This window comes from Apteryx mantelli, chromosome 2, assembly GCF_036417845.1.
Source record: "Apteryx mantelli isolate bAptMan1 chromosome 2, bAptMan1.hap1, whole genome shotgun sequence".
In the NCBI taxonomy this organism is placed as follows: Eukaryota; Metazoa; Chordata; class Aves; order Apterygiformes; family Apterygidae; genus Apteryx; species Apteryx mantelli.
Genome location: NC_089979.1, coordinates 36,132,555 through 36,153,032, shown reverse-complemented (window position 1 = coordinate 36,153,032; position 20,478 = coordinate 36,132,555).

The following is a 20,478-nucleotide window of genomic DNA, read 5'->3' as shown; positions in this document are numbered from 1 at the left end:
GGCTGACATTTTTCATTATTAAAATGTCTAAATGAATGCTTCTGCACTTAAGTATCTTCCCCCATTTTTTTCAGCTAAAGTAAATTCAGGAAAAAATGGTGCCTCCAAAACTGACACTGCTTTTCTTCAGGGTGAAAATGGCACACACCAGAATCTGAAGGTCTCAATGGCCCCATGGCCAATTTTTTTTGGCGTCCCTCTCCCACTCATGCTTAACCCTTCATTTTAGCTTATGCAACACCCCGGTAACATTTTCTCTGAGTGTCAGACTAACAGTACACCTTCTCCCTGCACACTGAGGAGAACTTAGTACCTTTGCTGGATAAAATCACATAGCCATTTTTAACAACAAAATTTCCACCCATCTCCCATCTCAGTATGAGAAGATTCTCAGATTGTCATACAGAGACAACAAAGGAACAATCTTCTTTCCTACATCCCATGCTATTAGGTAAAAAGGCTTGGATAAAAGCTAAGGGGAAAAATCCACCAGGAAGGGACAATGTCCTGTGCTGGCTCCACGTGCGGGCCTTCTGCTGACATTGGACGTGGTCTGATTGCAGACATAGCATTAAATAAACCTGAGATGGTCCCCCCCGAGGTCTGAAAGAGTTACCTGTGGCCAGTGATCCTTAATGCCAGCGAGGGAATTACGCTGATGGCAGACACCACATCTCTTTACCTGAGCTGAGGAGACAGAGAGAATGTGCAGCAAATATTTGGGAACACCTAGAAGGAAGGGGGCTAAGGCTTGCTAGAAGAGACCTCTGCTACTTCTGCAGGGAGCCTCTGGGAGTGCACTTGCCTCATCTTTTTTAACTTCCACTGGGGTTAAACTCCTGAAGCTCAATTCCCACTCTCCTTGCTGCCTAAACAGTGTCTCAAGCCCCTTCTCTATTCACTTCAGTACAAATGGCTCTATTCTGCAGCAGTAAAGCATAGAGATGAAAATCTTACTCTTAATCTTCTTGCCTTCAGTGTTGTCTCAAGGACAGTGCACAACACCTCTGAATCTGTGCAACTCCATTTCTTTTCATATCACTTAAGAAAGTTCAAATCATGGACCTGCACTCTAACTGCACACTGCAACTACCTTTAATTCTGACATTCTGTTAACATTGACACATTAGCTGAGTTCCTGCAACTTACTAAAAACATGTGTTTTCATCAGAATATAGCCCAACATTAGGAACTAGAATTAGCACTGAACCTTTCCGCACTCCATTCCCTCTCTCTCTCTTGCAGCATCCCAGTGAGCTGACATGCTGGGAGAAGCCCCATTTCTGGCATGTGTGGGGGATAGGCAGTAATATATTAGGAATTATAGTAACTATTAGGAATTATATTAGGAAGATATTATATTAGGATTTAGAATATAGTCCAATTAGGAACTTTGAGGGGGGGCCATGCAGATCTTTGAACAGTGATCAATACATTAAAGAACAGAGTGCCTTTGAAATCATGATGTTTTAATTAATTTAATTTATTTTGCATTTTACTTGTCTCAGAAAAACATTCCTTCACTTGCGGTGTGTTCCCAGTATTCATAACTGATCCTGCCCCAGCACAGAGGAATCGGACAAACCCATCTCTTCAGAACATATTCAGCTCTCCATTTCTAAGCTACTCTGATGAAGGGGCTAATCTTTGAGCAGCAACCTGCAAACAAAATCGGAACATTTGCCTTTTTTGCAAATATGTGCTGACTATCCGAGACTTACATACATAGGCAACCCTTAGGCTTGCTTGCTCTCCTTAGAGGACTTTCTGATGTTGTACCAGCCAAGCCTTGCTCTACTGCAACACGCCAGACTGCAAATCCGTTACAGCACAACTACCAGACTGTATGCTAGAAGGAGTAGCAGATGCACCCAGTGACTTGGAAAAAGTAGGTGTTATGTTTAATTATGTGATATAGTTAAAAAGGAAGCAACAACAAAAACATGTATGCAATTAATAAAGGGCAGGAAACTTTAATTACATTTAAGCAGGAAACTTTAATTAGATTTAAGCAGCTACATAACATTAGGCATGTGTTTTGCTCAGAAGAGGCAATTTGCTGAATACAAATCATTGCTAAGTCTGAACTGAGAATCTGGATCTCTTTATATTACTTAAATTCAAGATTTAGATAATCAGGATTAGAACACCCAAAGTCAGATTCAAATATCTCCAGAGTATAGCACAAATAAATTGCTTAAAATTGCAAACATCTGGTGTGGGGGTTATCATCCTCTGACTTTGAAGGCACAGCAGTTACTAAAAGCCCTTGGTGATTATGAAATGCAGGATGGCGTTACTTTACCACAGTAGGCTTTGGATAATATTAAATACACCTACCCTACACTTTAGAAAGGGGGTTCCCAAAGTGTGTCCTATGCTGTACTCCCAGCCCACAAAATCTTCCTATGCAGTCTGCAAAAGGAGACTTTTGTGGCCATCATAAAAGGACTTTTGTGGCCAGCGTAAAACAAGCAGATTGTCAAAGCTACAGTGGACACATCCTCTTTCACGTGTGCCAGGACTAGGCTGGATATCTGGTCTCTCAAGAGGCTGGACCTATCCCAGAGCAGCCCACCTTTGCAGAGCTTTCCACCCGTCAAAGCCCAGAGAGTCCCAAAGGTGCCCACTGCATATGTCCCTGTTCCCCTAAACTTGCCTGAAGTTGGGCCTCTGGCGGGATGTCAGCTTAGCAGGATGCTGCAGCTCAGAGAGGAGCAGAGCAGGGACAGTCCCAGTGCCACAGCACTCCCAAAGCACCTGCCCCCACTCCTCCTCAGCTGGGCACCATCTGTGGGAGGGCTGGGCGCATCAGCAACTGTTGTGCCTGTGGATGGAGACAGTGGCCACCCCCAATGGGTGGACTTTCTCCAGTGAGTTAATTAGCTCAGACAATACACTGAAGAGTGTAGGGTATGTAACACTCGTACCTCAGTACTTTTGCCTCACCATTGCTGCAGATGGCAGATGATTTGCCCTGGCTGAAATACTGGCAGTGGTATACTGTGTTTAGCGTGGGCCCTGGCTTATAAATGAAATGGGACTCCCCACCCTGCTAACCTGTTATTGTCCCCAGCTTTCCCTGATTTTCCTGCACGTGTGTGATGTGCCACTGGATGTTGAACAAAGGGGATAACAGCGACTATTGAATACTGCTTTGTTCCCTGACCATAACCGGTTTTGCACTTGGCCTAGGTCCTTGATAAGGCTAGATGTTGTGAAAGAAAACCAGTCTGTGATTACATCGTTACTTGGAAGACTGTAGTCCAGCCTCTCAAATGCAAAGTGCAAAGCTTTGATTGCATAGGCAAACTTACCTGTGACACTGCATATTACAGTATGCTTTACCTTGCCACCCTACCACTCTTGTAATGGAGGTTTTAAGGGAATCTTATTAAACACGAAAAAGTATTGGGACGTAGGGACTGATATCTTAACAAAAATTAATGAAACCAAGTAAATAAGGGAAGATGTTAGTAAGAATAATACCCTTCAGCACATTTCCCTTCTGCTGTCTGTTTAAGGGGTTTACTGGGTTGTCACTTATGTTGTGATTTCACTCGTGTAGCTAATTGCATGATTTTGCTAGTAATGGGCAACAGGATTCTCTTCCACAATAAAAATTCATCTGATGCATATGTAAGATTTATGGATAGTACAAAGCTTAAAACAGAACAGAAGTAATCTTGAACTGATGCAAAATTCCCAGGACAGTAGAAAAAGCAATGGTTATAATAGAATTTTAACTAGCTCCCACTATATTTTTAATACATACACAAAAGTGAATACAGTATATTCTATTACAATAATTTACTTTTAGAGATATTTAACAATAACCAGTTGGAGGGGAGAACAGCAATGTGCTGATACTGAATTATTTTTAAACAGCACTTTGCATCCAAATGATGTTAATGTTGCTTTATATGTTACATACTTTTAAATACTTGGTTGCTATAACTCCATTCCAGTTTCAGTGATTTCAGAGGATTTCCACTTATTTACATCAGTGAAGAATTCGGTGATGCTTTTTCATGCACTTTGGCATTTGGCCATAGACAAACACTGTTCACTAGCACAAAACAGTGCTTCATGTGAATTCAGATAAGAGGAGAATACTTACCTGATTAAAACCTGAAGGGAAATGAGATTGACCCTAATCGTGAACTGACCAGTCTGGGTATGTCTGAAGCAGCCTGTGACCAATTAGTAGTACTATTATTGATTCACATATTGGAGCACATGAGACTTTTATTTACCTCTTGATTGTTCCCCATTAAAACTGTCCAAGAACAGACTTTTTTGCGTACAGACCAATGTTGTGTCAGTCTGACTCCTAATCCTTACCAATCTCATTACCAAATACTTCACGGTGGCAGTGAGATTTCCCCCATGTAGTTTCTCTGAATGCCACAGTCCTGATATTCTTCCCACATGTGGCAGAAATCTTACAAGAGGTCAGGTAAAAAAAAAAAAGAGTGGTTTAGAACCTTAATGATTAATCTTCAAGCATTTTACCTAGTATGGGGCAGCTAGCTGGAGTCATTTCTTCTCTCAAGTATTAATTTTTAACATCTGTTTCTGCTATAGGTGGGCCTCTCTGAGCTCTCCAATGCTTTGATCCAGAATGCAACTTTCCCACGTTCATGAGTGTTTGGCTCTGGTGTTTTGGTTGGGTTTATGCCATCTCTCAATTTTATTATACTATGTTGTTGCACTTAAAAATAGAAAACTCCATCTGCTGTTTGGGAAACTGAACTGCCCATGCTCAGAGAGGGGACTGCCATTCAAAAAGTACTGTCACAGCCCTATGAAGATCCAATCAGGCTGCTTATTTTCTCTGAATCCTTTCCACTAAAATGAAATAACAGCAGAAGAAAAGAAGTTGGTCCTGGATCCTGGCAGGAGCTCCATTAAGGTGGATTTGTTTCCATGTGAGTAACCCATCTGAATTCACTGGAACTCGTACAGCCACAGGGTCCACGGTCAGGCAGATGAATGGAGTGACTCCCACTGGCCTCAGTAAGGTTTGGTCAGGCCCAAGGGCTCTGCACAGCTTCTATGAGGACACAAGTCCTCCACAGCACTCAGCACAGCCCCAGAGCTCCCACAGATCTGCCGGGGGGTCCCAATCTATAGCAGCCTCTTCGAAAGCCTGTTGCTGAGGCTGGACTGTCCGCTGCCAGAAAGGCATGGGGCTCGCAGGCCCGTGGCTGGAGGAGGGAAGCAGGCTGCTGCAGGAGAATGTAAGGCTATTTAAGGGATGGAGTTGCAAAAGCGTAGAGAAGTGCACTCCAAATAGCCTTCTCCCTGCTATAATTCAGACCGTACCCTGGGATAGTGTACATACTTCAGTGACTCATTTGCAGTAACTGTTCATTAATTTGTCTAAATATTTTCTGTTTTATGCACTCCCAGCCTCTCCGACTCCTCTCACTTGTGTACATCTACCAAATACATTCCTGCAGAGGCAGGCGTGACACTGCTGGGAGCTGGAGAGGCTGGCGGGGAGGAGCAGTGTGGCCGTGGGAGCTGGCACATGGGGGCCAAGGAAGCAGACGGAGGCGACACACTGGGAATGCCCAGGATGCCAGCAGTGAGCTGGGGCATCAGGAAGCAAAGATTAATGTTGCAGGGGTAATATTCCCTCAGTAAATCTGTTGAAAAAAGAACCCGCCCAAAACAGTTCATTATTATAAAGAACTAAAGAAATACCCCTACAAGCATAACTCCAGCTGAGACCAACTGGGAGAAAGACCTCACACAGACATGTGATAAAGAGGAAACTTGAAGCTCACAGCTTAATATTTTGCTCCAGGGTTTTGAGAAACCTACCTAATGCGTCTGATATTTGGAACTCACAAAACTCAAGGGATTTCAGATAAAATGGTAAAATAAAATCAGTGAACTTTATCCATTTGTCAGAATGTCAAAGTTGCTTTTTAATGAATACCTCGACACTGTGGCATTTGTCTGGGCCTTCCACTGGGTGAATATTTTCCTTCCAGTGGCCTGATGTTTTTCTTCTGGTACATATCAGGGTAGGGATGAGAGAGAAAGCTGTACTTGTGGCACTAGGTTCACAGGGTTTTGAATGTTGTGATCCCATCACAAGACATTAATTTTCATTGCATGAGTTACCTCACTGAGTTCAGAAAGGCTATTCTCATATCTAACATATGTTTGAGTTGCTCTGACTTAATGCCAAAGCATGCATCCCCTTGCAGCTCTTAATCAGATCAAACTTGTGTTAGGGGTCACAATATGACACCCTCAGAGTCAATCTCCTGGTGACTCGCTGGGTCACAGTGCTGTCACTACTTTCAAATATATACCTATATACCCACCTACTAGACTGTGAGATGCACTCGGCAATCAAAGCTCTTTTTATTTTTCTGGAAACAGTAGTTTGCTCAAATGCCATTTGGGCTGTATTACATTCTGTTGGTCACTGTTCCAGAATTCATTGACGGCAGACAGCATTTGAGGATTCAGAGTTTTCAAAGATTTATTAAAAAAAATTGGAAAAATCAACAGTGCTAACTAATAAAAACACTTAAAAGTAGATTCCAGAAAAAATACTGCCCTGATACAAATGTAGCAGCTCTAAACTGTTTTTAGACACAGGATCTGTTTCAGCCATTCAGACTGTGCTTGAAAATTTGCAGAATAAATTGTTTTGTGATCCTTTAATATCTTATGCACAGAGGAATGAGATGTACTCTCATGTCTGCGCTCATGTCAAGCTGCCAGATAAAGTGCTAAAGCAGAAATAAAACAAATACCAGATTTCCTTTTTGTCTGGCTTTAAGAAAAGTATACAGAGAGCCTAAAATAAATCCTCATTATGTTACTTTACTTAAAATAAGATTAGTGAGAAAATAGTTGAACACAGGAAAAATTCTTCTTCCATCATAGATTAGTTGTCAGGCCTTGATAAAGAGACTGAAGATATTCCTTTTATCTGATGGGAAATCTTTCTTTCTGGTCTGAGCTATGACAGTTTTATTCATTAGTGTTTTCTTTCTTTCTCTTTTGAAAAATGCAGGTGAGTTAAGGAAGCAGGCTATCCTGGGTAGGACAATATTAACTTAGGAGCTGGGAAGCTAAGATCCAGTTTGCTGTTCCCCACAGATTGGGAAAATCACTCAGGCTCAGATTTTCACATTTCCACTGAAATCATTTCCCTGAAGAAGCTGGGACAGCATCTCTCTGTGCCATAATTCACTGTCTGGAAAATAAGGGTCAAATCACCATTTTAAAGTTGGGGCATGAAAGAATGACACTAATTTACACCCCTAGGGAAAATACAGATATGCATATATGAACTGTAAAAAGAATTTATGTCTTGGAATTGTTTCTCTTATGCCAATCAAAAAGGTAACTTGTAGTAAATACATCATTTATCACCTTGTACTGAAATTTTTTTTATCACATGCATAGTAAAAAGCAAGCAGATGGAAGCCAGTACTTGGATGGTTAATCTTCCTGAGACAAAAGGAGGTTAGTGCCTTTGTGATTTGTAAGCACTGGGGGCACTGACCATCTTTTTGTTTGGTGTTTGTACGGAGGCCTGATCCACGACAGGCGCTCCCGGGCTGCACAGTACGACAAACAATAATGAGAACGAGCAGGCTTACAACCAATCTGGACAACCACATATCTTGTGCAGACTCAGCGAGATCACATTTGTAGCAATACACGCATGAGACATTCGAGGGTTTACATTTGTTTTCAAAATGCAAGGATAGAGAATGCCAGGCCCTGATCTTTTAAAGATGTGTCAAAATGAACTAACATGGAGAGAGGAAAGCAGCATGTATGTCAAAATGAACCAGGTTATCATGGTGTAGCTGGAAAGGCACATCTCTCAATTGTGGCAGTTTCCTGAACATTAGTAGTGTGATTTCATTAGAAATATCAGCATTTCTAGGAGAAAATATTACTTAATACTTAAGGCAAAAAATTATGAACTAACAAAGAAACTGTTGGAAAGTAATGTGTTTTAAAATCAGAGCATCACAGACAGATTTATCCGTTGTCTAGAATGGATGATTCAGTAATCATGGAATCAAAAATTATCAAATGCTGTAGCACAATGTTACTTTGGACTACAGTGTTGAGAAACTGTGGACAGAGTTTTCTTTGAACAAGCAAAACAATACATACTGTCAGTGACAGCCTACCTAGATGTTTGCGCCTTCTTCTTTTGGCTTCTGCACTAGTAATTTTCCCTAAGCAATATCCTACATTATGTGTCTGTCCTTACCAACACTTTTCCACCAACAGTAAGACTGTAGCAGATTCTTTCAACGTTATTCCTTGCATTATCTTCATATTTTTGTCAATAGTTTCTTATCAAAACAGCATGAGAGATCCAAAACCTCAAGACACTGAGTTGTCCGTGCACTTATACTTTGAGCAGTAATTGTGGCATTGCTGTGCTGCTGAATATTGAACATCCAGTCTAGGTGACACATGTCAAATCTCCAGATGTACAGCTTAGTGCTCTGATGAGCTTCATGACTAGAATGGCACTAGTAATGATTTGGTCCAGTACATGCACACTAAACTGAAATCACACAGCTCATGAGGAAAACTAGATCAAGACTAAAGTCTCAAATTTCTCATTTAAGGAGGTCCTCCAAAAGTTTACCGAAGCTCTTTTGAAAATTTCTTAGTCATTTTACTCGTAAAACATCTTAACTTAATCCTGAGGGACCTGGGAAAGAATTTTGGGGCAAGAGATGATCCCAAACTCCTCCACCAGGATTCATCATAAAAAGAAATCTACTTGTTCCAGAATATCATATGGCAGATATGGTCATCTATTAAATCTCTGAAAGGTATGAGAAACAATACAGTGCTATTGTAGATATCATGTGCAATTGATGGATTACACAAATCAGTACCTGCCTGAGCTGTTGATTGGAACATTTTAGATTAATTCCAGGATTATGGCAGCTGGCTTTGGAAATCCAACCCTCCTTTGGAATCTCAGAATTAGCATATCAGGAAATTATTTTGCTTTTCAAAATCTGAAAGGGTTGCAGTTGTTCATTAGAAATCAGATGATTTTCCACAAGAGGATATAATAGAGTACAGAGTAGTCAGTGATGTGACTAGGTTGCAAGTGTCCTTGGATCATGCTTTATATGTGATTGATGCTGAAATTTAAATATCAGGATCAAGAGAAAGAAAATATGGATTTTCTTGACATCTGTTTCATCCTTCATTGTTGAAAATAATTCCATGTCTTCAGTCAAAATTAATGAAAATGTCTGAATATTCAACACTGCTGAGGTAATTAGGTATCGTATTTCAAGAATTTGGGCTCCACTCCTGCAAACACTTCAACTGGTAATTAGCTCTCTTCTACTAGTTTCAGTACCATTGCTCATACTAATTATCTGCCTGACTGGAAACACACTGCCAGAGAGAGTTTATTGGTAACGTGTCCCTGAAGGCCTAGCGTCACCAAATAGGGACAGAGACATAGGTGGAATTTGGGTCATATGATTTGTACCTTCATGATATAATTCACATTAAGACGTGAAACTAAAGCTAAGAAATGTTGATTTAATTAAAAAATTATGATCTACCAAACCTGATTATAGAATAAGGCTAAGTCAGCATCTTCTTGGTGTCCTTTGCAATACAATTCAAACCAATTTGCGAACCCAAAGATATCCCTTTTTTCTAATTAAAGGAACAAATGTCACATCTTTGGCTGACTTCAGTAATATGATGTAGAGTTACAAACACCAGTTGTCTGACCCAGAAGTGCAGCTCCAGAAGGGGATATACAAACTTGATGAGGAAAATGAAATAGAAACAGGTTAAATTACCAAAAAAAAAAAATACCTATGAATAATACTTCTTCACTTTTACTGATTCATTTATGTCATCCATATAAAAAGTTTGCAAACTGTAAATGAAATGTGACATCTGGCTGAGAGCTAAACAGAGCTTTTAATCAGATACATGTCTCTTGCAAAGAAAGAACTTCAGCTCCATTACCTTACACTGAATAATTGGCATCAGTAGCGAGAAACTACTTCTAAATGAATGAGTTTCTAGTAAGCAACTCTGTCAAATTTCCATGGAAATTTGATCATGGGAAAATTGCTTAAGGGAAAAAAATGGCACAACACCTGATGCATCCCTTAAAAAACAAGGATTCCTTGGTATGATTTCATTTAACAAATATTTTGTAACAACAGAACACCCAAATGTTACTCATACTAAGTAGTTTTGATTCCTTGTACTTTTCATCTGACTAAAATGAATTAAAATTTGCATGTGGGTACTCAACATCTATCTAGAGTTAGGATTGTATTCCAGTTTATGTAATTTGTATTTCAATGTGGTTTTGCAGTTCGAATTTGTATTTCAATTTATGCTAAGCAGTAAATAACATGCCTTGAAAAAATTAGAAACAAATTATTTTTGAGTTTTGTTTTGCATGAAACATTTTTTTCCCCCCATTATGGTATCTATTTCTTTTCCCATCTTAATCATAACTAGTAATGACAGGCTATTTTCTGTGCAGGCAAACTGCAGAGGTTCCATCATTATGCAATACACAGCAGCTACCATTGCTCTCAACAGGTAAGAGTTAGGGCAAAGCTGTGGTCATTTCATTTAGTTGCCTAATTGGAAAAAGAGCTCTTTGGAAAAGCATGCAGTTTTCAGACTGACTGGAAAGGAATTATTGATGAAATGTTAGGAGTATTGATGGGACGTATGGAGGGAATTAAAAAGGAAATGCCTTCTAATTAAATATCTGGTTTAGGCTTAGAAAATGTATGTTTTCCTGGATAGGCCATTGATCTACTCTGGGATGATTGTTCCTACACAGGATTTGACTGTGCAGGAGATGCTCTTGGGACAGGAAATAAATCACTTATCCATTAAGAAATTCAAATTGTCTAACAGGAACCTTTTCCCCATTCTCCTGCTTACTTCTTCCGTTGCCATCTCCCCCAAATAAAATCTTCCCACCTTAAAAAACAAGCTTGATATATCAAAATTCCCTGCCATGAACATTTCCAAAATGCACTGAAAACATCCCAAATATATTTTATGCTTGATCTGAAAGTGATGAGGTTACCCATGCTGCATGGCCTCCCCTTCACATCTACAGAAGACACCCCACTGCACTATAAGAAACTTGAGACCCTTGGCTCAGGTTGCCAGGCTCTGGGCTCTGCAGCAGCCCTTCAACAGGCTGGATGGGAGCACTTCAGATGCGAAGGAAAGCAAAGCAAATTTTCATCGGAAAATTGCCTCATTTCTGCTGAACTTTCCCACAAACTGACAAGATTCTACAGGATGTTTTGATTTCTTCCATGTTGGCTTTTCCTGACAGGAAAAAAAAGTTTCCTCTGAAAATTTCCATGCAGCTGCACTCCAGATCTTATGCAGCAGCATGCTTCTTATCAAGTGCTAAGAGTTAAAGGGAAAAGATCTAAAGAGCCAGGTGATCAATAGTACACGTGCGGCTGATGTTAGAGTGGGTTCTGTAGATCTCTTGACGGTACTGCTCAAAGCGTACAGTGAATTGCCATAAATATCTTGACATAAGGCAATGTTGTATCAGTGTGGAAATTCAAACTAGACCTTCCGTCCTTAAAACGCTCACTCTTTAACCACAGGCACTAGGGGCAGCTGCCACGTCACAAATCTCTCTGTATGGTTACTTTCTGCAGGAGGGCAAGCAGTCACCTGCAAGCATAGATTACCTATACGTGCTATTTGTCTGGATCTGATTGATGAAGTAAAGGTTTGAGCAGGATCTTCTGGGCTCACAAAATAATTTAACAAAGTATCTTTTCTTTAGGCTGGTGCCTGAAGGTACATGTATTTTGATTTTGAGCACAGTGCTTTTTGTTCAGGTTTATTAAGTTCCTACTGTTCAGCTGACCTTGCAATGTTTGGGTTTTTTTTTTAACATTGGCAGCATGATGAATGATTTTTTCCCCCAATTATTATAAAGAAAGTCTGAAATGTTTAAATACTGGCATCTTCCATCAAGACTGTTTCGAGGAAATAAGCTGTTATTTGATTTCCTGGTGGGAATATTTCTTGTCAAATACATTTTTAATGCACTTCTGGTATCTAATGAATTATGTAGCATGCCCCTTTTTCTTCTGGCAAATGAAGCTTGGAAGAAATCAGGTCAAGTCTGATGGCAAAAAATGATATATTATTCTGAAATAACCCTTAGTCTGAATGGAAGAACTATTTTGATGGAATTAATTCCCTAATGAAACAAAGGAAAATACTGCAAATGGGCTAGACCTTCCCATTTTGTGTGTGGCCAGTAACAACAAAAAAAGTGCTTCCAGTAATGCAGGGGGCAAGTACAACAATTATGGGCATCAGATGAAGGTAATGAAAGCCAGGTACACAACAATCAAAATAAGTTTATTCTTCCCTCAATGCATAGCAGACCTGTGGGACTCCTCGACGGAGGATGTTGTGGAGGCAAGAAGCTTACATGGGCTCAGGGGGTGGCTGGACACAAACTTCAAAGAGAAATCCATTGCCACTTACTAAACAGAAAAATCACAGAATGCTTAGAAAATCCCCTGCCATCAAACTGTTCAGACGCTGGAAGAGTATTAAGAGAAAGGTCATATATGTTTGTCCTGTTTCTCCTCTTCCCTGGGCACCCATTTGTAGCCACTGTGGGAGGCAAAAAGCAAGCTAGAATGATGCTTGGTCTAAACTGTTATAGCTATTCCTATGTTGATATCATTATGAAATGGTGAAATTCTTGAGTAAGAGAAAAATCGCCAAGTCACCTTTTGTGATATGATGCAAAACCCAAAAAACACTTTTCTCCCTCATAAAGGTTTGATTAATAGTTCTGTGGAACAGCACTGTTAACTCAAGGGGATATATATTGTTCAATGTGAGATGCGGGGATGACTTCTAGTATTTCCCTCCTCTTAGCTTTGCTTCTGTGATGCTGAGAAACTGGCTGATTCACTCTAGGATAATTTTAGATGCTCCAGTTAGAACTGAGAAGAATTAATATGTGTATTCAGGAGAGCCATTCTTATATCAGCCTTTTTGAGGTAAAACTGGTCCTTTTTTCCTTTTACAATATTATAACATTTTGGCAGGTACATAATTTCTAATTAAGTCTTGACCACCACAACACTTGTTCCCTTTTAAAAATTGCTCATTTATAATTTTCATGACAAGAATCAAATTAACAGTTTGAATTGCCTTGAGCTAATACCTTTCTCAAGTCCTGTACATCCTCTACCTACATGTTCTATTTTGGTTGGGATAACCGGCCTTCCACATCAAACTGGGAAGATTATTTGTCATGTAGGTTTTACATTTAATTAAATGTCAGATACATTGCTTTTTGAGCAAATATTTCTTACTGTTTGAGCTCAATTTTTCCCTAGGAGATTCTTGGGGAAGAAAATTCTTCTTTTACCTTCTGCTTCCAAAATACTGATTTCTCCAAAATTTCAGTTCTTAAGACAACCAAAGATGTCACACAAACTTCAAAGGCAGAAAAAAGGACAAGTTCATCCAAACACAGGTCCTTTCTTTTCACCAATACTACTGCTTTTCAATTTCTTTTTTTTCCTGAAGAGTTGTCATCAGTCACTGACTAATGAGAAGGACTTGAGCTAGTTAAAACCTACCTTGGCAAGATGTCTGAAACCTACCTATTAATATATTATCTCCTAAAGTTACTTTGCTCTTTTTCCAATCCAGTCATGCTCATCCATTCAAATCCCACTCTGTGTGACTCAGAACTTGAACATGAACTTGGATTATCTGTCTCCCAGGCAAGTGACCTTGTCATCAGTCTAGACAGTATGGAAGCCGGTTTCTCTTAATTTCTTCTTTGGAACTCTTCCCCTTGGATACACTTGATTAAATATTAATTGTCCCCAGAGAGAAAAATGAGGATAGGGTGACTTCTACTGGGCAAAAGTGGGAAAGTCATGTTCCAGTCCCTGCTCTGATGAATATATAATAATATATGCAAAACAAAGCAGTTTTTTACATGGAATAGAGACCATTCTGGGGCACTCCAAGGTGCAACAGTTTTTCACCAGTTTCTCTCTCACTGCAGACATTTTCTCCAATGAAAGAACAGGAAGATAGTGATGAGCATTGACAGTGTGCCTGCCTGGGCTTTTCTCTGCTGGACTAAGCATACTGTGAGCTTCCTTATCCCTAGACTGGCCCCGTAAATGAGACATGGTGGCAGAGGTGAAGCCAGAAGTTATCCAGACTTGAACAGCTTATTACCTGTACAGTATTTGTGAGCAGCTCATTCAAGGTCCCAGACATATATGATTGTATCACCCCATATGAGTAGCCCGTCACACCTCAGTGTCTGCACACTCTGCATGCAAAATTCGGCAGGGAACTTCACATGCAACAAATGAAATGGGGTTTCTTCACAGGCACTACAAGCAAAGCCATGGATGTCTTCATCAGATCTCACCCTCAGTCTCTCAGAAGAGAGAATGAGTATCACAGGACATCTGGACAACAGATGCAATATGTAATTCACCTCTGTCTACCACATTTGTTCTCTTATAAACTGAGCAAAACTCAGGGACATAAATCTTCATTGTAAATGACTACAGAAAGTGAGGGATAATGAGGTCACAGGCACTCCACCTCCAGATGGGCAATGGAGACGTACAGGACCAGAGTAAGCAGACAAACAAGAAGAGGTGGGAGTGAATCTGCAAACTAACATATAAGAAGAAAAATGTGCTACTATAGTAAGCAGTAAATTGTGATTCATACTATGTATTTAATATCCTTGCTCAAAGCCTGCATATGTGGTAATTATTCACTTTTTTTGTACCTTTTGGTGTTTCTATCTTGGCTTCTTGTTTCCCCTGCTGGCATAAATAGTTGCAAGACTCTTGTGATATAGGCTTTCTTTAAGGATGCTATGTACTTCATGCAATGACATGGGTGGGAGGAAGAACTGCATGTCATACAGGGGTAGCTGGGAGTGGGGGGAGATTCAGCAACACAGCATTTGGAATAACAGCAATGTAGCCAGTTAAAATGAACACAAAGTAAATGGAGAAGTTATGATCTGAAAAAGGCAGGTATTTCTAACCTTGGAATTCTTTCTATAGCTATATAACCATATATAGGAGGCTCTGCTTCAAAGAGATAACATTGGAAACAGGAGATAACTGATGGATAACATAAAACACATCACTGAATTCCAGCTGACTCAAATTTTCCACAAACACTTTTTCACACTGAAAAATGCATGCAAAGGCTGATTTGCAACACTTTTATTTCGAACTCATTGGAATGGCTTGGCCTGCCAAGATTTGAAACAGACATTCAAAACTGGTTAAAATGTTTCAGTTTGGCAGTTTTGGGTTTTTTTCCCACTTTTTTCATTCTGAAATAATTTGTTTAAAAATCTTTTGTTCAGAATAGCGTAGACCTCAAGATAATTTAAAGAGGCATAAAACCCCATTATTTCTCTCCCCCTGGAATTACCTGAAAGGTCTTTTTTAGACAGTGATTGAATTTTATATTGGTTTTGGTGGGAAAACTTAAAAAACTTTGGTCTTGGTTAATTTGACATTTTCCTTTTTTTTTTTTTTAAGTTCAGTTATGGATCTGAAGATTCAATTACAGCTACAAATTAAGATGACTATGTTTTACTACACCACCACTCAGCAGTAGCAGCACATCAGAGTTGATTACTTTGTAGGCACCATAGAAGAAATAAGCTCTCAGGAGAACTTAGAAGGAGAGCAGTGCAGCGGCTGCCTTGATTTTGGCACAGGGAGAAGCATGAAAGAACCGGGGAGAGGTTCAGTGAAGGCAGAGGCATTGGGTAAGCAGAGGAAAGGCTGCTCATTCTCACTCCACAGTGTGAGAGATCGCATTGGACTAAACTGCCATGGCTTTCCCAAGGCAAAGCCTGAGGTTGGTCCCTCAGGACAAGGCAGAGGACAGACAGTGCGACACGGGGACAGGGAATCTGCCATTCCCTCCTCAGGCCCATGCTTCCCGCTGTTCTCCCACCCGCAGCAATCCTACTTGGATGCAGCACCGTCATGCTGAGAAGTCTTCCTGTAAAAGAACCATTTTAGACATTATGGGGGAGCTGACAGCTGACAAACTCGGGATATATTTGTTGAGGAAAGTGTCCTTCATCTGTCTGAAACTTCTACCTATGTCAGAAGCACTGCAGCTTTACTATGTTCCTTTCACCTATGTAGCTCAGCAGAATGAGCCAAAATACCCATGTAGCTCAGGGGAATGAGCCAAAATCGCCATCGATGACACGCTTTTCTCTTAAATACTGCATTTGATTGGCGATGTCAAATAGTTAAGAAGAGACCAAGAAAAGGAGAAATCAGAGCACATATAAATTACCCTAGATGGCAAAATAGCTCTTATGAAAGATAACCACACATGCTATTTAAAAGACACTGAAGTAACTGAAATATGTTTGTTACAGGTCCTGTTATCTCTTTAAAGAGAGAAAAAACGGTGCTCTGTTTCCACAGTCACTGCTTCTGCTGCTTTCCCCAGTGGCTTTTGCAAGAAAACCTGAAAGCCAGCCTCATCATCTGAGGTAACTTTCAAACCAACACATATTTTCAGTGGCAGCTCATTATTTTTTAAAAGGTTCATGGGAATTGCTCTTCTTTCTGAGGCAAGCCAGGTATATTTCCATGGACTTTATGTTAGTCTTGATCTAATATATTTCAAATAACTTTCCAGGAGAATAAGAAAAGATTGTCCCATTGCATTCCTGTTCTCTCATGATACCTGATTTAGCAGCACCTTTCAGCTCACATGTCTTTTTTGTCCAGACTGAGGAATCAGAAGCAATAAAAACACATATGTGTTGCTCTCCTGAACTGCTTGGCTCTAGCATCTGGTCAGCAGGCCATGCAACTTCTGAAGGCCAAACAAATAAAAAATCATTTGTGTTTAGATTTCTTTAATTTCTGGGCATGGATATTTGCAGCTCTCCCCCATGATAAGTTGGCCTTCACAGAGCATTTAGTTGGCCATCAATCTGATTTCTGGTGTCTAGTAAAGGGTTCATCTTGACCCAGTAAGGTAAAAGATGGTATAGATGGGGGCAGGGAAAGGAGAGGAGGGGAAGTCTATGGCTTGTACAGAAATCTGAATTATCTGACTATTTGGGGAAACGCTCTAATGAATGTCTTCTGCATACTTTCTGATTAAAATGCAGCATAGGCCTCAGTGCTGCCCTCTAACCTGTGATGTCATACAGGTTTTTTTCCCCTTTCAGAGAGGGACAAATTTGAGAGTGGTGTGGGGTTGCCCCTGCAGCTGCCTGTTATTGTGGCTGGGGTCACTGCTGCTGTTCCCGAAGCGCTGGGTCCCCTGGGCTCCCTCATGTCGCTGCTGCTGCCCCCCAAAGTGCCGGGTTCTCCGGGTTTCTCATTTCAGCCCGGTTGTGTGCTGCTAAAATCTGCTGGCAAACATAGCAGACTACTAACATTTTTCTTTGCCTGCTCTAGGAAGGCAATTGGTTCAGAATTATGCGCAGAGCGGCCCAGGAATTACAGCTAAGCTAGTAGACCAAACCAGTAAAAATAAATAGAGACCTACAATGATATAGTCAGAAAGTACTGGTAAAACCATCAAGGCAGGAATAACCATGATTTTGTTTGCTTTCTCAGGGAAATTCAATTTAAAATTAATTGTTTATAGTGCAGAAGAGAGAAATATTACAGGCATTGAATACACTATTGCTTTGGCACGTTATAAATGTGTATAGTAGTATTAGAGAACTGTACATTTACAGAGATTTACAGTGTCTCTACGCCATACGGTAGAGCTTGATAGGGAGCCACCCTGGGTAGTTACAACATAGTTATCTCCAAAACCTGAGCAAGAGAGTCTCATGAGCATGAGCTTTGCTTATAACCCACGCTGACAGGCAAAACATATTCCCTCAGGGCAGAGCCACACGGCCAGGACTGCACTGCTTTCACCGTTTGAGCTGGTATTTCTGCAAAACACCATGCTGAGCTATCTGTCTGCATCAGTTTGCACCGACCAGCCTGCACTGCTTTGCTCTCTAGTGGGCAGTACAGGGGCCTGGAGGAAGAAGAAGAAAAAAAACCAAAACAGCAAAGGAACTGGATCACTTGTGCATAAGGCCTAGACACCTTTACAACTTTTTTAAGAAGTGCCAATATCTTAGTGACTAAAACCACTTGGAACAAGTCCTTGCTGAGCATTTGGGGTTCAGACAATTGCCAGCTGACATGCACGTTGGGACTTTGTCCCTTTATTTAGACAGCAGCACAAATTGCTAAAAACGTGAGTGTTTTACTTCACCAGGTTGTCTGCTTACCCTAGTAAAAATAAACCCTTCAACAACTGCAAAATTACAGCTGCAAAATTTAGAGTTGTTTTTTTCTGCCCAAATACATTTTCTCTAAATTGCAGGTGCATACTACATATGTGGGGTCATCCCTGTGTGTCATAGATATATTTCATATACTTAGAGCAGTGTTTAAAGTTTTGAAAGGTAGGCAGAGTCTGTTACAAATCTGAGAGAGAACTAGGAGTTGCATTAAACTACATGAAGTGCAATACACTTTCTACTTCATTTTGTCCCTCCTAAGAAACCTCAGTTCACTACTGAGTTCTTGCTGCCCTTTGGCTGTTGTCACTTCTTTCCTTCTGCTTTTGGAATTTCTCTCTGATATTAGTTGTAATGTTATTACTTCATCTTCAGGCAAAGTCTCAAAACAGTAAAAGTCATCACAAGTTGTTTTCATGACTGTTTGTTTTAAAGGAAGCAAACATACACACTCCCAGGCACCAGGGCAGAAATGATGCAAGTAATCTGAAGGGATGCTAAATCTGCATTTGCTAGCAAATGAAAAATAAATTATTCCTTAGCTCTATTTTTCCATGAATTTTCTGAGGGGAAACAAGGAAAAAGAAAGAGCAGCACTCTCTAAGCCCTTTATGGGTAGGGCTAGGAAAGAGTTTAAAAGACTCTAATACCTCTCCCTTATGCAATATATATTTGCAAAGATAAGTGTCTCAAGAAAGATATATTGGATTTCTGAAAACTGACATGGGGCACACACACATATATCTTGTCTTACTATATGCCACTAGCATTTTACAAGGGTTTTCCAGGCACCATTTAACCTTTCTTTTTTAATTCCTCCTTCTTATCAATCTCTTGTCACATACTACTCTTCAGAGCAGAGCCTCAACACTGTGCCGCAAGAGAAAGGCAACATCTCTGTCAGGATCCAGGCACAAAAAGAGACCTTTTTGTCACCAAACAGCTGAGCATAGGACTAATGCTGCTGCTTTGGGAAGTTATAGGAGATAAATAAATTACTGAGACCTGTCTCTATACAGTGTATCTGTTCCCTAAAGCCTGTGTGTGTTATTATCATCTGCCCTTCTGAGGAAGACAGGAACTTTGAAAGACTTGAAGTGAATGAGTTCATAGACACTATATGAAAATATGATGATACACTTTTGATAACTTTTGTCATAATTTGATGTAGGTATTGTTCCTTACAGGATTGAAAATGCATGGTTTAAATATGACCACAGCTTTTGCAGCCGTATGATCAGGTGCAATTACTCACAATGAGCAAGCAGCCGAGTCCTGCTGTCTGACACCAGTGAATGTAAAGTTTTATCCTTTGCACACAAGCTATTGTATAGGATGGTGACCAAAGAACCTAGTGAATTTTGACTTTTTGAAAGTTATGCTGATCTCTTGACACTGCAGAGAAAACAAAGCACCCACCAAAAAGCAATCACAAATATTTCTGGCTTCTCTGGGGACCTTCTGGCTGAGGTAGGAACGGGTGCTATTTGCCACCTTAAGAGCTTCACAAGCCAAAATAGATTTGCATATGTGTCCTACTCTTGGCAACAACAGCAACAGCTGTGTCCTGTGGCTTGAAGGACCAGTGACATTACTGGTTATCGTGGCCTGAGGCAGAATTGTTATCTAACAACAATTAAACCTAACTTTTAAAAATCTATTTTAATGCTTCCTGGCAGTTTGATTTGACACTTTTCCAAAGGACTGCAAACAGCTGCTGTAGCAGAACAGGACAGACTTAGCTCTTCTTGCTGTTGTGTTTACTTCTGTCATGAGTAGAGCAGCTGACCTGGCTGCAGGCAGTGAAATAGTCTTCTGAGCTCTTTCTCTTTAGAAGCAACAGGGTAGAAAAATGAGAAAGCAAAATTAACGACCAAGTAATTTGTTGTGCCAGAAGAACCTACAGCTGAGCTCTGTCACCATTGATGCCTTCACTAAGTACCATTAGAGCCACTAGCTGAAAGTGTGCAATTATAGATCTTGTGAAAGGTGGCATTGGTATGGTTCTTTAAGAAGAGATGGTGTGGAGACTAATAAATAGAAATTAGTGAGGGAAGGATAATTTAATCTGGCCATCACTTGAAAATGCAGCA